At 35.8% G+C, this 18,825-nt stretch overlaps 1 protein-coding gene across 1 annotated transcript in view; it reads left to right on the forward strand.

The window, feature by feature from the left end:
• The first annotated feature begins 3,264 nt into the window (after nt 1–3,264).
• Nucleotides 3,265–18,825, forward strand: part of LOC108674200 (protein argonaute-2) — a 28,776-nt gene continuing 13,215 nt past the window's right edge. The window contains exon 1 of the mRNA XM_018162126.2: nt 3,265–3,316. The gene's annotated coding sequence lies outside the window, so the exon portion shown is untranslated. The remainder of the gene's footprint in view (nt 3,317–18,825) is intronic.

An 18,825-nucleotide genomic window follows, 5' to 3' on the forward strand; every position in this document is an offset into this window, starting at 1 on the left:
TTACGCCGCTTCTGCCGACGCACCGGCATCGTTTAGATAAATAAGGAGCTTCTAGCCTCAAGCTTTTGCTCCACACACCTATCAATAATTACAATATCAAATATTCAACTATATTTATGTGATTTTCACAGTCGGGCACAGAGCACAGTAACTGACGTCCGTCTCGGGCCGAAGTTTTCTCGTTTTTCCAGTACAACGGTTGATATCGACACTACTGCGGTGAACACAATTGCCGGAATCGTCTTTACTTAGATGCGGATAGAGGCAAGATGTTAGTTGGGTTCGTTCTAGCTAGCGGGAGCGCAGCTGTGCACCACCAATTTTGTACACCAATAAGCCTTGAATCGAAAGCCTTGGATCTCTCCCGATATCCACCAATCAGCCGTGCACCACTCGGCTTTGTCCTCCGGCCTTGACCACCACCTGCCGTGCACCACCAGGCCGCGGATCGAATCTGATTTCTGGGCATCGTTAAATTACGTAATTTTACGTTCACCGCATCTGAGGTTAGGTTTCAGATAGCATAGTTCTGTTCCAAAATTTATCGTCCTTCGACAAGTTGCCGTTCGACCGAGGGCTGGTTCGACCCACGGCCTAGATACGGACGGCTTGAAGTGTTGAAGGCTACATTCCGGAAGGCAGGAATCGTGATGGTCCATTACATCCAGGGCAGTTGTGGTTCGGCAGGCGACCCCTAGCTAGCGACAGACTCAGGGAACGCTCGAAGAGCTTATACTGACACACAATGATGACGTCACAGAAGGTGACTCAATAATTGCTAGGGCATGTATAGGAAGTGATGACAGACAACCTGACGTTAATTCTCTCTTGCTGAAACTGAATTTATCGCCACCTTCAGTTGATGTATGAAAAAAATCTGAAACTTCTCCTGACAGTAATACGGTTCCCAACGACAGGTCTGATGCTTTTTTTTTTGACAGACTTGGTTAGCCCAGTGAGCAGAGGTGTTTTCGAAACCAGCCACTGTCACAAATTGAGGCACCCTCAAACAGTATCACTATCATGGTCTCCAGTTTTTCTCCCTCATATTCTTCAAACTCAATAATCATGTCTTGCACAGTTTCCCTGACACTTTAATTACGCACGAGGCACAACACGCATGTTCTCTCCTTTCATTCCATCCGTATCTACATTATTCATGCATTCACACTCGAAGCCTTTTCTCTCGCAAGATAAAAGGTCCCCGTCCCTAATACAGTAATACATGCGTCAACCATTATACACGTGTTCATATCTAGTCATTTCTCTTATCTGACATAGTTTAAGGAAGTCCTTTCTTTCCATGTCTTGCTCCCGTACCCTTGAACCAAATATATTATCCGTTTTCTCAATTTTCTCTATTCTATTCCTTGAAAACCCTCTTCGTCCCAAAAGTGTCGGAGCGGTATTACGAATTCGGTATTGCCAAAGTCTCGTGCAGCACCTCGCAGACAATTTCCCGCGTGTGCTAAGTTTCACCGAGCTACATTAATTAGTTTGCGATATATTTTAGGCTTACTGTTGTGCGTGTAGAAGCTTGAAGACCGACTACAACAGCAGCAAAAAAAAAAAAATGCCCGTAAGGTGCCATGTAGCACCTCTCACTTATGTGTTATTGCGTGACCTCTCGAACACTTGTGCAGCCTGACTTGCAGCCGGTCTCCAAAGTTCTATTATCCTAAAATATCTCCCAAACTAGTCGATGCTACTCGATGAAACTTTGCATACGTGTTCAACAAAACCTAACGGTGATGTTTAGGTGATGACCATTTTTCAATGTTTGACAGTAAAAAGATAATACGGGCAAAACTGCACGTGTCGGACAATTTTACGGCCGGGCTCGCGGCCAGCCTCACGATTGGCCTTGAAATTCAGGGAGCGCAGCCGTGGGTAACAAAATTGACTCGTAAGCAGGCCCTGGGCCTAACGCCAACCATCAGCATGCAATATCTACACATAGCCTAAGACCAATGAGCTGTGGGTAACTTCGGCTAACAGTAAACCCGCTTTGCACAACACAGCCACTGCTCCACAGCGCAACTTGCCGGAGCGCAACAGGCGGCGCAGGTTAGGTTAGGAGTAGCTGTTGCGGTAGGGCCTGTTGCGCCTCGGCCAGTTGTGCTCCGGCCTGTATGCGCTCCGGCCTGTGACTGAACGGCGCTGTTGTCAGTGTTGTGGTGGGCGCTTTGTGTCAAAAGCCGTGAAGATGCCCGGCTGCGTTACGCTCGGGAAGGTATATGAATCGCACTGTGGACTTGGGCTATGCTGACCTCTAGCTATCCACCCGAAATTCAATGATCAAGGAATATCTCCCTAACTAATGAACGCAGCTCAATGAAACTTTATACAAGTATTCACTAGGACCCACGTAGTGAGCCTGATATATCTTCTTTCCTATAGAAAAGATTGAACGAAATTTTAAAAACACATTACAGACCACCTAACAGTGATGTTTAATTCGTGGACATTTTTTTATTTTGTTTTGTTCGCGAGGCTATACTGAGAAACGACCGGCATTTCTGTGGCCGATTTTCAAATTTGCAGTGAGCCTTATATTATTTTATAGCAAATTTGCAGTGAGCCAAGCTTATTAAAGAAGCTTGGAGAATCTCTGCGTTTGCATTTATTATGCCATAACGGTGATGTTTATCGCTTTTTCGATTTGCCTCCGTTTCCGAATTATAACGATAAATTTCGTTCAAATCTGTACCGTAGGACAGAAAGCAATTACGCTCGCTGCGAATTTTGTACCGTTTAACTTATGCGACACCAAAACATTAGTCACTATCTAAACATCACCTCTAGGTTCTTACGCAAACTTTCATCGATCCATGGTTCATTCAACCATGGTTCGATCTACGTTCACTAGTTTGGGATATATTTTTAAGCTCGCTGAACCTTGAAAACCGGCCGTTAAAGTGTCAGAGAGGTGATTGCATGGACCTTACGTTATAATTTACTCATTGTATTGATCTCGATCGATAGCAATCTCGATTTTGTAAAAGCTTGATTACTTGGAATTTATTGTTGAATTTGAAGAAAAAAAATCCTACATCAGCAATAAATAATTTAATTGGTTAGCGGTAATAAACTGGTTCGATGAGGATTTTATCTCGTTTGTAACTTATTAGCTACATTTTTATTTTGTTTCGTTTGAAAGTCGTTCAGTATGAATTTTGTTTCGTACGAAACTCGTTCAAAACGACAAACCCAATAACGGTTCTGTCACGACTCACGGTGACGGATAACAGTAGTACAGTACCTCTTCGTTCGTCGCTGTGGACTGTGGTGTTGTATGAAAAACGGTATCGTTGAGGTATGAAAATGATAGAATGTATTTTTCTCTCATTGCATAGGCTAGTTCGATCTGTGCGTAATATATAATTAAATTGTAATAGAAGTTAATCTAACATTTAAATATTAATTACCTGATTTACCTCCTATATATGTAACCTAAGACTAAGTAGGAAATAGCCTACCTACTAGCAGAAGTGCTCGAGTCGAGCGGGCGGCATTCACGTCAAGATTCCATTATTGAAAATATAGTCATAGGCCCCTTTTGAGCTGAAATATTTTAGTAATGACTAATGAGTATTGGAATAATTGACGAAATAAGTTTTTGCAAGGTACCTAGGTATTTTTGTAAACTTTTATCTGAATGAAACTGTTATATCTTCTAGTTTCTACCTTGAGTAAACCCTAAATACTATTAAGTTTTTAACTAACGCATCCGGCATCCGCAGGTAGAATTCCATTGCCTTTCAGTTTCAGTTATACCTACTTTCAGGCTTCAGCACCTTAAAATAAAAAAAATGAGCCAATGAGGCATAGATCTTTGAAGCAGCAAATATCGGCATAGCCTATATCAATTTGGTAAAAAAAAATTTTTCAACAAATATACTCATAAATGTTGAATTAAAAAAACTTGGTGTCAATAGGGAACAATTCAATGCATTATGCAATAATGGTCATTGGTCCTGGTGACTGCCCTGGTGTAGTGTTGAATTGTTTGAACATTGAACAACAAACCACTATTATTATGGCAGTTTATGTTAGAGGTGTACTTAGTCTTCGTGTACAAATTACAATACCTAGCCTACCTACTTTATTTTTGCATATCGCTTAAGTTAAGGGGACCGACTAGGCCCTACGGAAAAACTTCTACAGTTATTATCATCCGATCATCATGAAACTTCAAATTACATACGTAAAATGTAAAAAAAAAAACATTTTGCTTCTATGAATTTTTCGAAAAAATTGATAGAAAACATGAAATTCATAGAAAACTGCTAAAAAGGGGTACTTTAGAAAAAAATCTATCTCCTCCTACAAATATCATCCTACAACATCAAGACACGTATCATTCGGTTTGTAAGGACCATACCTAAAAATTTGATGATCACTTTTCTTATTTTCCCCTTAGTTTTTTTTATACGCGTTTTATCCCATTTTTCTCATTTTTCCCCCCTCCCCCCCTCTTCTCTCCCATATAAAAAAACGAACCAGATAGAAATTAAAAAAAATGATCATCAAATTTTTAGGTAATTTCCTTACGAATCGAATGGTGTATGTCTCATTGCTGTAGCTTGAAAACTGTAGGAGGAGATAAGTTTTCCGTGACAATAAGTTGAACTTTTAAAACTTTTCAGGACGGCGTGACAAAGTCCCGTGCGCCTCGAAATAGGCACTCAATGTAGCATGGATACCAAACTACAGGCTTCTGTAGCTTAATCCACTCAAGGATGCTAGCAGCAACTTGTAGCGCACCTCTACGTACAATATTAGGAGGGTAACTGAGCTCAGATGCCAGATACACCAAGATATGTAGTCTTGCTGCTCTAATTTTCTTAGGTCTATTTAGTTAAGGAACTCCACCCCCCACCCCCCATTAAAGCCCGGCCATCTGCGTCAATATTGCTGTACATGGATCGCAGTAGTATCGTTGGAAAGCTCAGAACGTCAGCTTTAAGATGAGACTAAGCATGTAACTGCAGCACAACTCAAGTAGAAACTATATTCAAAGATTTCAGCAGCTAATTACTTTATATCTAATTACTTAAAGAACTCTCCCACCCGCTTCCCTTTAAAGAGACGTCATGAACGTAAATATTGGCGTACAGCAATGGCAGTGGTACCATTGTAAAGAGCAGAATTCCAGCTTTAAGATGAGCTCAAAAACCGGAAAACGCCAAAATTGAAAATTTTAGGGTAGTCGGTCCCCTTAAAGTGTTTTATCAAGGTTCTGAATTTGACTAGACTATGGCTTTATGTTTATAGCCTTCATTTGATGTAAAACTAACTAAACCTCTTTCTGAAACTACTGTCAAATGGGATAATAATATATAAGGGACTAAAGGGACAGGCAGGGTATTAAGGGACACTGGGACAGTCCTCTGAGTCAGAATGTTCAAGTCAAGGGGCACTTAGAATGAAAAGTAATTAACCTAAACTATGATAATAATGATTTTATCATGAAAAATATGATGGTTGTCACTATAATATTCCTTTGTCTTTGTGTTTCAGCCTTCAGGAGTTCAGGTGCCATCGAACAGGGTAATAAGGGACGATTAAAAGCATTTTTCCTTAATAACTTCTTACCATGAAACATTTCATAAACAAGTTTGGGCTCATTTTAAAGGCATTTGCGAGGGGCGGCCGAGGGCTATTGTATGGCATCTCTGTGAAAATTCCATATGCTTTTCATAAGGTGCCAGAAGCAAAATAAAAGCCTCCTGAACTATCCCTGGGAATGGGGTAATAAGGGACACTTGAAATAAAACTCAATTTTAAAACGTGTAAATCATGCAGATTGCAGAGTGTACTCATCTATTAGTATTAGGTACTAAGAAGTTAATAGTACTCTGAAGTCTTCCTTTGTAGATAATGTAGAAGTAGAATAATGACATTTTCTGTGTTTTTACTGGTTTTTCCTTTATTGTTATGCTATTACCTTATGCATACAATACTGTATTATTAAGGTGATAATACATTATTATCTAATCCATGGACATGCCATTGAGTGTTGACAACAACCTTGTCCACTGCAAGCATCATATCAGCAGCCATGTAGCATTTCTTCTGTAGGTAAGCGTACAGGATGGCTTGTAATTTTTCACTACTTTAACACTTTGACTCTGATTGCTTAATCTTGTAATATTATTTTATTTTTTGTACTGTTTTTAACTGGGTTGCCAGATGGTCTTTTTTTCCGGACAAATTACGTGATTTAGTTTTTCTCAACATGTGTTGGCTGGCTAAAATTTATGATAGGGGTACTTCCTAATGAAATTTTAAATACTGCAAAAAGAAAATAAATGGAATTTTTACAGCAGAACCTACAAATAAACTAGTATATGTCGAGTTCTTGGCCTTTTTACAACACTTCTCTTTAACTTCACTTCTTGTTTGTTTGTTTGTCTGTCTGTCTGTCTGCTACAAATCTTATAATCAATATTTAACACACTTCTACTTGCCCAATCAATCTGAAATTTGGCACACTTGCGTAAAGTTGGAGACAATGCATGAATCAATTGACAGAATAAATAATTTTATAAATTAAAAAAAAATTTTCATTATTAAAAAAAATTGCAAAATAATTTCACCTGCCACAAATCTTATAATCTATATATGACACAATTTGTCCTGTCCAATTGATCTGAAATTTTGCACAATTGCATAAAGTCAGAGACAATGCATGAATCAATTGACAAAATGAATAATTTTGAAATTTTGCAAAATTTAGATATCTTAAAAAAAATTGAAAAATAATTTTTTTCAATATTTGAAAATAAAATTAGAAATTCATTGTACATGTGTTACATCCAATGCACTGGATTGTTCAGAAGTGTTGTCTTTAAAAAGTAATTTTTAAACGCATATTATTTGTTCTCAGATTTGGCCAGTTTTAGGCAACCTGAATTATGTACCACTACATCCTGGAGAAATACATTTCATGGTACATATATGTACCACTTTGGAGTCAATGTGTTAATTGAGTCAGGTGAATTCACTATAATGAAAATATATTATACAAACCAACCTGAAAAACAAAAGAATGTTTTAGTGAAAACCATCATATTTTTTGAGAAAAAAAAATTATAGTTTAGGTTGATTACTTTTCATTCAATGTTGCCAGTGGACAATTCTAGTTTCTATCTATGGCATTCTATGCACAATTTTATGATGACTGATGATGCATTAGTTTTTCGCTGAGTGAGGTAAATCTAATAAAAATTGTATGTTATTATTACCACGTTTTTCTTTACTTCATTTCGTGTCTGTCTGTCATAAAAAATTCAAACCTTAATGTAGAGCACTTCTAAACATCCTAGTAAGTTGAAATTTGGCATGCATGCTTATGCTGCCTAACAATTCAAGATTTGATCATCAAAAATATTAATTAAAAAAATTTTTTTTAAGAAAAAAATAAAAAAAAAAACGCTAAAAATTCACTGTTTGGAATTGAGTTTTTTTTTTTTTTTTGAATATCCACACTTGCCAACCCTGGAAATTGATGTGAATTGCTAAAATTGCTAACTAAAAAGTGGAAAATAAATAAATATAAAAATATTTATAGAAACCACGTTTTTCTGGTTTTTACAAAACTAAAAAAAGTGAAATAAAACAAGAAACTTTTCATAAAAACAATGTTTTTTTAACAGACAAAAAAGAGAAACATTTACTCTTACATAACATTACATAACATTTTACATAACTTGAATGTTATATAAGAGTGAATATTTTTCTTTTTTGTCCGTTAAGAAAATGTGGTTTTTAAAAGTTTTTTTATTTGTTTTATTTTCTTAACAGACAAAAAAGAAAAATATTCACTCTTATATAACATTTAAGTTATGTAAAATGTTATGTAATGTTATGTAAGAGTAAATGTTTTTCTTTTTTGTCCTAAGAAAACGTTATTTGTTTTATTAGTTGATTTTTTTGTTGACTGGGGCCTTTGCTAACCAGGGCCTATACTTTCAAAAAAAGTTAAGAGATCGTGAGTTCATCAGCCAATCATTGACAGCCTTTCAAGTTAATTCAACCAATCATAGACAAGAAAATAGAGTGTAAGTACTTATGTTCACTTAGCGAGTTTTGAAAGTATAGGCCCAAGGCTCTACTGTAAGTGTGTTTTTAGGGGTGTCCCTTATTACCCTGGGGGTGTCCCTTATTACCCCGTCATGCGGAAATGGCCGCCATTTTTTCTGGAATGAGATACACTAATTCTGTCAATCAAATTTTGAAGCCAACACCTGTGTGCAACTTTTATGCAAGTAAAATTTTTTAATACAGAGAATATTTATATGCTGCAGACCTTAGCAGAGGTACTTTTCCAAAATCTCACTTTTCAAATATTTTTCAAGAATTTTTTAGAGGTAGTAAATGTATGTTCTCTTAACTTGCTTTATGCTACATAAATAGTAAAAATATTTACTTTGTCGCTATTTTTTGTTTTGCAATATTTTTATTAGTTTAGCTGCTACATTTCAACAAAATGTCAGACTGTCCCTTATTACCCTGCCCATCCCTTATTACCCCGCCCAGCGCCTGTCCCTTATTATCCTGTTTGACGGTATGCTTTTTACAATTTTTTTTGTTAAAGTGAATTCACTTCACTCAATTAAAATGGGACAAAATTACAAGCTGTCCTGTAAGCTTACCTGCTGCAGAAATGCTACATGGCTGCTGATATGAAGCTTGCAGTGGACAAGGTTGTCAATGCTCAATGGCATGTCCATGGATCACATCAATGATGGGGTAATGTGTGGATAAGGTAATATATCAATAATGGAAAAACAGTAAAAATCACAGAAAATATCATTTATTCTACATCTACATAATCTATAAAGGAAGAGGAAGACTTCAGAGTATTGTTAGTAATGGATGAACACACTCTGCATGTTTAAAACATTTTAAAATTGAGTTTTATTTTAAGTGTCCCCAGTGTGGATTTCTGTATAGGTAATATATTCTCATGTTAATATAAGAAAATGTGTCAAAAAACCTACCACTTTACACCTTGACCTTCCACTGCAGTGAAAATTGATACACTGCTTCCAAAATTGTGTGCGGTTTGAAATCCAATACGTGTTTGCTACGCCTCCCTCAATCGAGTTCACTAGTCATTTATCTGTAGTTGACAAATTTTTGCAATGAATATGTTCTAAAATGAAAAAATCATATCCACCTTTGCAAAAAATTCTCACAATTTGGACACTGCCAACAAGTTTTCAATATCACACAAATTTATGAGATATACTGTTGCTCTTTCACTGCGTATGAGCACAGCATGCTTCCATGAAAACATTTGACATGGCGGCGTTGATTTATGCATTCAGGATAGATCATGAAAGGGAGGAGGGTGGGAGAGTTCTTGAACAAATTAGATAGGAGGTAATTCACTGCGCAGCACTTTAAATACAGTGTCTGCTTGAGGTGCACCTTAGTTACTTGTTTAGTCTCATCTTAAAGCTGACATTCTGCCCTATCCAACGGTACCATTACCATCTCTGTACGTTGATTTATGCGTTCAACACAGATCCTCAGAGATGGGAGGGTGGGGGAGTTCTTTAAGAAATAAGATAGGAGGTAATTCCATTCCCAGCACTTTGAATACAGTGCCTGCTTGAGGTGCAGCTCAGTAACCCACCTGACTTTACATGAGGTGTGCATACAGTCTCTCCCACCATCCTTGAGTTACATCAAGCTCCAGTAACGTTTAGTTTCATGTCCTTGCTACATTGAGTGCCTATTGCAATGCGCGCTGGACTTTGTCAGGCTGTACTGAACATTCACACTTATTGTCACGGCAAACCTATCTCCTCCTACAGTTTTGAAGCTACAGCAATGAGACATATACCATTCAATTCTTAAAGACCATACCTATCAAGTAACGAAGCCCTTTTTTAGATTTGTGCATAGTTTGTATTTGAAATGGGGGAGAGGGGGAAAATTTGAAGAAAATGAGAAGAAAACAGGAAAATGCATGTAAAAAACTAGGGCAAAAAAATGGGCTTTGCTACTTGATTGGTAAGGTCTTTACAAATTGAATGGTATATCTTTCAGTGCTGTAGCTTAAAAACTGTAGGAGGAGATTGATTTTTAAGGTACCCCCTTTTTTGTCCGTTTTCTATCAATTTTTCCGAAAAAGTCAGGAAACAAAATCTGCTTGTATTTTGGTTTCACTTACATATATGTGTGAAGTTTCAGAAAGATACGTTAGTAAATGCGGAAGTTTTTCTGGAGGGTAGACCCCCACCCTTAATTTAAAAGAGATGCACTACTTGATTTTCAGAAATACAATGCTAAAATTAGGTGTCCGTATTAGAATTCAATAGACGTTTTACTTTTAGAATTATTTTGAAAAAGTTGGTTCCTATTTAGAACTTATAATTTTACAAATTGCATAACACAATGCACAAATTCAAGATCACCTATGAGTATGAATTTAAGTCACCTGATTTAAGTGACTGGAGAAATTTCAAAATTTATTGTACCATCATGTAAGCATGATATAAGCTTTTTGTCTTTTCAATGAACGAAGTTTATTTAGGTTCTATATACCGTAATGGGTAGAACAATGCAACATATTAGCGGCCATCAAAGGATAGGTCAGTGGTTCCCAAAGTGGGCAATATCGCCCCAGAAAGATTTTGGGGGGCGATAAAGAATAAGAGGGCGTTTGGGGGGCGATATGGGGGCGGCAGTCAAAAGTCGAAGTCAGAAGTTCGAACGTTTGTTTGACGATTTGTGCACAACATGTGCAGCACATGACTCCCAGCGATGGTTTTTTTCACCCAGATCTGTTTTTAGCGCATTTACTCATTTATGGGAAAAATGCACTATTGTGCTTGCCATGTCCGTCCGTCTGTCTGCCCGTCTGTCTGTATGTCCGTCCGTGAGTTCACGTTTTCATTGACAAGAAAATGCGCTCTCTGTCACTCAATGCAGTGAGTACTGAGTTATATTTTTTTAACCTCTCGTGGGTTTACGTCTCCGACAAATTAACGGCCAGTCTCACGGCCAATTTCCAAATTCAATGATCAAGGAATACCTCTCAAAATAATAAACTTAACTCGATGAAACTTGGTACACGTATTCATTAGGACCTAACGGTAATGTAAAGCTCGTGAAAAATTTTTGAATTTTGCCTTCAATTGTTTTTGCCACACTTATATGGCAATACGGGCCGAATTCACTGTGATCAAGGAATTTTTTCCAAATTACTGAACAGATTCGAACGAAATTTTGAATTTACAGTCCTAACTACCAAACGGTGATGTTTAGCTTGTGAAAATTTTTTTGATTGTGCCTTCGTTCACGAGTTTCATTCGTGATTTAAACAGCAATACGTGCTTAAATTCGCAGTAATCAAGAAATTTCTTGCAAACTATACAGATTTGAACGAAATTTAGTATTTTAATACCTAACCTCAGCAACGGTGATGTTTAACTCGTTACAATTTTTTCGTTTTGCCTTCATTTGTGAGTTATACGGCTATACGTAAACGGCTCTTGGTTAAACCAGCCGTTAGAAAAGCCGATCGTTTCTCCTATATCTGTATAACTTGCAAACGAAAGCGAATAAGGAAGTGTGAAATCAAGAGTGATGGTAAAATGAAAAAAATCTCGCAAACGACGGTAAAATAATTGTTTTTTTTATCTAAAAAACACCATTTGGTAGTTAGGAATATATATTCAAAATTTCGTTCAAATCTGTTTGGTAGTTTGGAAGAAATTCTTTGATCACTGCGAATTTCGGCCTGTATCGCAATATAACTCACGAATGAAGGTGATATTTAAAAAATTTTCGCAAGCTAAACGTCACCGTTAAGTTCTGATGAATATATGTTCCGAGTTTTATTGAGCTGCGTTCATTAGTTTGGGAGATATTCCTTGATAACTGAGTTTGGAGATTGGTCGTGAGACCGGCCACGAGTCCGGCCGTAAATTTGCCTGAGACGTCCTAGGTTTCTAGTGCTGAAACAGTTAAAACAGCTGAAAAACACATTCGTTCACTAAAAGGGGTCCTATTTATGAAATAGACATTTGTGTTTAACCTTTATCTTTTAAAATTGCAGCGAACTAAATTTTATAGTAAGAGGCGCATGATTTTATATGTATATGTTTCTGTGGGGGGCGCTAGAAATTCAATAGGGAGCCAAAGGGGGCGCTAGCCCGAAAAAGTTTGGGAATCACTGGGATAGGTCAACATTTGGCTCTTGATAATGCTAATTAATGGTGTAAAAATATTGTGGTAGATACATCATCCAAAACTTTCAATGCAAAGATTTTTATTTAAAGGATAATAAATCATTTCGTAATTGTTTAATCTCTCATATAGATATAAATAAATGTCATTTAATTCATTTTAAAAGTGTTTCATAGGTGAGCATAAGAATATTTCCTATGAATGAACCAAGTAACAAAATAATGAAGTAAAGTAACAAAATAATAAAGTATTACTTTATAGAAATAAAGTACCGCAAAATGATTAGTTTGAATTTTAGATTTCTACAAAAATATTTCAAACCTCTATCAGAAATAACATAATTAATCATTCTCTTGCACTAAAGATATGAATGATAATCAATTAGTCAGACTCAGATACTGTCAACAATGATCATTCCACTAGATTATGTACTGGGAGGCGGGAATTTATTATTATTATTATGCTGGGAATTAAGCTATTTCAGTTGCACGCTTGCTCTCGTGATGTGTAGTTCTGCTCACCTGAATTGCGTGTTTAGTGTGCATCATGGAAAACTGCTTAGCAGCGTAGTTGTAATTACTTTATGAAGTTTAATTCATTGCGGTCAACTTAAGAGACAAATCTTCAACTAACTAATACTTTTTATAAGTCTAATTTTAATTGTTGAGTAGAAGGTGCAGGCATGCAACTTCCAAGTGACACTTTATAGAAACTGAGTAAGTTAGCGTATGTGTTTTAAGCCTTTAAGAAGTTCATTTTTTGCCTCAGAAAATGCTGTTGGATAAAAAAAGTGGTCTTTGTGGATTGAAATAATATATGAACCATCAAAATTAGAATTCCATCCTGACTGTGTCCCTTATTACCCTGTTCTTAGGGTTAGTTCAGGAGGCTTTTATTTTGTGTCTGGCACCTTTCAAATAGCATATGAAATTTTTTCAGAGATGCCATACAATAGCCCTCGCAAATACCTTTAAAATGAGCGCAAACTTGTTTATGAAATGATTCATGGTAAGAAGTTATTAAGGGGAGCATCTACCCTAAAAATCAAAATATTTGGCTTCCTGTTTTTAAGCTCATCTTAAAGCTTACTTTCTGCTGCATCAAATGGTACTAGAACCATCTCTGTACGTTGATTTATGCGTTCAGGACAGATCCCAAAAGGAGGAAGGTTGGTGGGGTCCCTTCACAAAAGTATATGGGGATAATTACGACCAAGCCATATAAAATGTGCTATCACTGGACCTGCAGCTCAGTTAACACTAAGCCATCATGCAGAAAGGTGTTGATGTAGTTGTCCTATACACCGCTGACTGACTTTGAAGTGTGATAACGCTTACTTCTGGTATCTAAGCTACGTTACATGCCTTTACATAGCGCGCTGCGGTTTTTTGCCTCTACTGAAAAGTTTGAAAACATAAAAACCTCTCTCACGGCAAACCTATCTCCTCCTAGAGTTTTGAAGCTACATCAATGAGACATATACCATTCGAGTTGCAAAGAAAAGATCTACAAACTAATTGTGGGCTTTTTTCCAAGTTCATCATAGTTTGGGTTTTATTTTGCAAAAAAAGGGGAAAGTGGAGGTAAAATTGAAAATTTCAAAAAATTTTGGACAAAATGCTCCCACACCCGCAAAAATGAGAAATTAAAAAAACCCCTACGACCAGTTTGTAGATATGGTCTTTACGCATCAAATGATATGTGTCTCAATGTTGTAGCTTGAAAATCCTAGGAGGAGATAGGTTTTCTAAAGTACCCCTTTGTGGCCGTTTTCTGAGAATTTAACATTTTCTTTCAATTTTTTGAAAAATTGACATGAAGAAAACTTAAGTTTTTTTTAGGGTTTACACATATGTACCAAATTTCAAATTATCCCTCTATAAATTACCAAGATAAAATTTACAGTAGACGCTCCCCGTATGGAAAACGCTCAAAACCATCCCATGTTACCCTGTTTGTTGGTATTGATATTTCCTTTAATTCATTGTTCAAAGAGGTAGATGACCTTGTCACTTGTTTATTACCATATGTTTATTAAATCTCTCATAGAATTGTCAGTTAGAATTTTTTTGTATATGTAGGTACGTGCACAAAAAAAAATTTCCTTTGATCTCAATAAGAATTATATGGCTGAAAAGAGAAAATGACACTTTTATATAGATAACACTTCTAATTTACGTGCTGGATGAGCTAAAGACATCAGAATCTAACCACCCTCAAAATTCTGATAGGGATTGATTTAAAAAGAATTCAGTGTCTGCAATGCTACACATGTAGAATGATTTTTAAATTTAATTTTTAAAAGTAAAATAAAGGAATTTTTCAAAATTATTTATTCTGTCAATTGAATCGTGCATTGTCTCCAACTTAATGCAAGTGTGCAAAATTTCAGATTGATTAGACAGGTAGAAGTGTGTTAAATATCGATTATAAGATTAAGTATTAATTATAAAGTATTAATTATAAGATTAAGATTAATATAAGATTTGTAGCAGACAGAAGTGCTTATAAGATTTGTAAAAGAACAACAAAAAGTGAAGATAAAGAGAAGTGTTATAAAAAATTAAAATATAAATGGAATACAAATAAAGGTGAAAAAACTAAAAAAAAATTCCTTTATTCACTTCTGTCTCGAAAATGGACCCATTTTTGGCACTTTTTTTGGGGGAAATCATTCCTTGGTTTCCTATTGGCCAATTTCAAAGATTTTAGTACCATTAGAAAGCTGTTGTTGTAGGCTATCTGTAGCTAATCAAACATTTTAGTTGGGACTTTGACTGCAGGTGGCTGGGGGAAACTGGTGTGACTGATAGATCTGAATGTTGTAAATTCAGCAAAGGGCAGAATTGAACAGAATAAATTTCAGTTTTATGAATGAATTACAAATAAATGATTAATAGATGGCAAATAAAAAATAACTGATAAATGGCAAATAAAAAAATAAATCATAAATGAATGAAATGATAAATCATTGAATGATGCTGATAGGTTCATTGATGCATTCATGATATGATAGGGGAAAATTGTTGAAAAAGTATAAAATGTAACTAATGATAATAGTAAATTTTAAATAATGATAATAATAAATAACAATAAATTAATGATACTTGTAGAAGTAGTACTGAATCACCAAACATCATTGCCACTATCCTAGGCTGATTAGCTCCTGACATGATTCACTAGTAAGTAGATCAGAGGCTAGGTGCCTGTAAACAATTTCGTGTAATGTCATAGCAATTTCTTTCTGGCAGTAAAATCATCCTGGTCAGTCAATTATAAGCAATAGACTCCTAAACTTTGAAATATGAACCGAAATACTATCAGCCTATCTCATGACTGAACATCAAATGCCGTACTACCATGAATTTCCAGAAATCTAGAAATCACTGTCAGAATAGCTGCAGAGCTCTGAAATTTTGAGAGCATGCTCTAGGAACTGTAATCTTTATTTAATATTATGTTTCATTAATTTAAGATTACAATATCTAAGTTTATTTAAAGCAAAAAGTGGTACCCTCTGCGAATCCCAGCCAAGCACCAAGATGATAATAATTTCTTGAAAAACAAGGGTAGTGTTGTCATGGTGCAAGTTTTTTTTTATGTTTCCAAACACATGTCAATCAAATTAATCTCCCATTTTGACAGGAATTTAAAAATTAAATACCTCCCACATGATGAATCAGAAACTGCCTGTCTGCCATTTTGGTAGCATTTTGATCCGTGCATGGTTTTTTACATACCTAGTATTTGCCATTATGTTTTCAGACAAATCAATGGTCAGGGCGTGGGTCTTCCACTCAATCCTATGTTTGCAAGTATTTTCATGTGTTTTCATGAGGCTACATGGCTGGCCAATTGTCCTCTTGAATTTATTTTCTGGCAATTGGCAGGATTGGCAATGATTAAATCAAACTGATTAAATCATGTAATTAAATCACTTGATTTTTTATAAAAAAAATTTTGATTTATTTTTTATATTTTTTTATATATATATTTAAATATATTGAGTGGCAGTCTTTAATTTATTTTGAGGTATTGTTATTCATGGTGTAATATAAATAAACTATGAGAAATTGGAATATAAACCTGTTGCCTTTAGTGTGTATTACGTTCCAATAAATTGTATGTTTTTGGTACAGAGGCATCAAGTATTGCAATACATTGTACATATAACATAGCTAGCAGCTTAGCTAATTCTTATAAGGCTATAAGTAGGCTTTAACTAACTTTTTGACTATTTGATATATGTTAATTACAATATACAATTTACATGTGTTAGCTAGCTTATATAAGAAGGGTTGGTTGAGATTGTATTGACCTTTTAGGCATTTAGAAATATTTTCCACCCTAATATGAGCATTCAAATTAAAATATTTAATTTCAATCTCTGAATACCGGTATGTGAAATTATAATTAGAAACACCAATTACAATTATAAAACTATATATTAAACAATTAAATGCAGTGAATGGGAATAAAATGTTTGAATTGTGTACACGTTTATTTCAAACAGTGTTAGCTTTTCTTATAACATACCGTCAAACGGGGTAAAAAGGGACGGTTTTAAGCGTTTTTTGTCAATAACTTCTTACCATGAAACATTTCAGAAACAAGTTTAGGCTTATTTTATAGCTCTCTGCAAGGGCTATCCAATGGCATCTTCAAAAAAATTCTATATGCTATTCGTAAGGTGCCAGATGCAAAATAAAACCGTCCCGATTTGCCCCTGGGAACGGGGTAATCCGGGATACTTGCAATAAAAGTTAATTTTAAAACATTTGAAGCATGCAGAGTGTACTCATCCATTACTAACAGTGCTTTGAACTTGAAGTCCTCCTCTTTCAATATAGATGATGTAGATGTAAAATAAATGACATTTTCTGTGATTTTTACTTGTTTTTCCTTTATTGATATTATATTACCATATTCATTAATTACCGTATCATTAATGTGATATTACTGTATCCATGGACATGCCATTGAGCATTGACTACGACCTTGTCCACTGCAAGCTTCATATCAGCAGCCATGTAGCATTTCTTCTATATCTGTAAGCTTACAGGATGGTTTGTAATTTTGCACAATTTTAATTAAGTCAAGTGATTTCACTATAACAAAAAAAAATTGTGAAAAACATACCTGAAACAGAAAATAATGTTTTAGTGACAACCATCATATATTTTGAAGAAATAAATCATAGTTTAGGTCAATTACTTTTCATTCTATGATGCCTGGTGCACAATTCTATATATAGCATTCTATGTACAATTTTGTGACGACCGTTAATGCACTAATTTTTCGATAAGTGAATTTTTTTTTACTGAGCGAGGTAAATATAATAATTCTTTGTTGTTGATCAATTTTTTTGTTAACTGGAACCTTTGCTAACTGAGGTTCTACTGTAAATGCATTTTTAAGGGTGTCCCTAATTACCCCGTCGGGGTGTCCCGAGTAGCCCTGTCCCCGTCGTGCAGAAATGGCTGCCATTTTTTTTTTTTATGAATGAGATACCGTCAACTGGGGCTACTCGGAACAGATTTGATCGTTTTTTTGTTAATAACTGTTAATAACTTCTTAGGATGAAACATTTTATGAACAAATTTAAGCTCATTTTATAGCTCTTTGCCAGGGCTATCGAATGGCATTGTCAAAAACATTCCATATGCTATTCCTAAGGTGCCAGACGCAAAATAAAGATTGTCCCGAGTAGCCCCGTGCCCCGTCGGTCGGGGCTACTTGGGACAATGGGAATAAAACTTCATTTCAAAACATTTGAAGCATGCAAAGCATACTCATCCATTACTAACAGTACTCTGAAGTCCTCCTCTTTCATTGTAGATGATGTAGAGGTAGAATAAATGACATTTTCTGTGATTTTTACTTGTTTTTCCTTTATTGATATGATATTACCATAAACATTAATTACCTTCAACTGGGGTGACTTCAGCCTTGTTTTTGATTCATGCTGGGGTCCTAAAGGCTGGGTTGTAAACGGCGGGGTCATAAACGTCAGGGTTGTAAACCAGGTCATAAATGCCGGAGTGACTTTGGCCATTGTTTATGACCGTTTATGACCCTGCTTTGGCCATCATTATGAACAGGGCCAAATCCCCCAGTTGACTGTGCCCTATTATTGATGGGATATTACCATATCCATGGACATGCCATTGAGCATTTACAACAACCTTGTTCACTGCAAGCCTCATATCTGCAGCCTTATAGCATTTTTTTCTGTATCTGTAAGCTTACAGGACAGCTTGTAATTTGTGTGATGATAAGTGAACTTTTTTTCGCTCAGTGAGGTAAATGTAATCAATATTCTTTGTTTTTAATCAATTTGTTCTTAACTGGAGCCTTTGCTAGCTGAGGTTCTACCGTAAATGCCTTTTTGGGGTGTCCCTAATAGCCCCAGGGGGGTGTCCTGAGTAGCCCCGCCGTGCAGAAATGGCTGCCATTTCTTTTTGGAATGAGATAGGCAAATTCTGTCCATTACGTTTTCAAGCCGACACCTGGGTGCAACTTTTATGCAAGTAAAATTTTTTAATACGGCAAATATTTTTTTTTGTTACATACCTTAGCAGTTGTAACTTTACAAAATATAGTTTTTCACCATTT

This window comes from Hyalella azteca, unplaced genomic scaffold (assembly GCF_000764305.2).
Source record: "Hyalella azteca isolate HAZT.00-mixed unplaced genomic scaffold, Hazt_2.0.2 contig17794, whole genome shotgun sequence".
Classification (NCBI taxonomy): Eukaryota; Metazoa; Arthropoda; class Malacostraca; order Amphipoda; family Hyalellidae; genus Hyalella; species Hyalella azteca.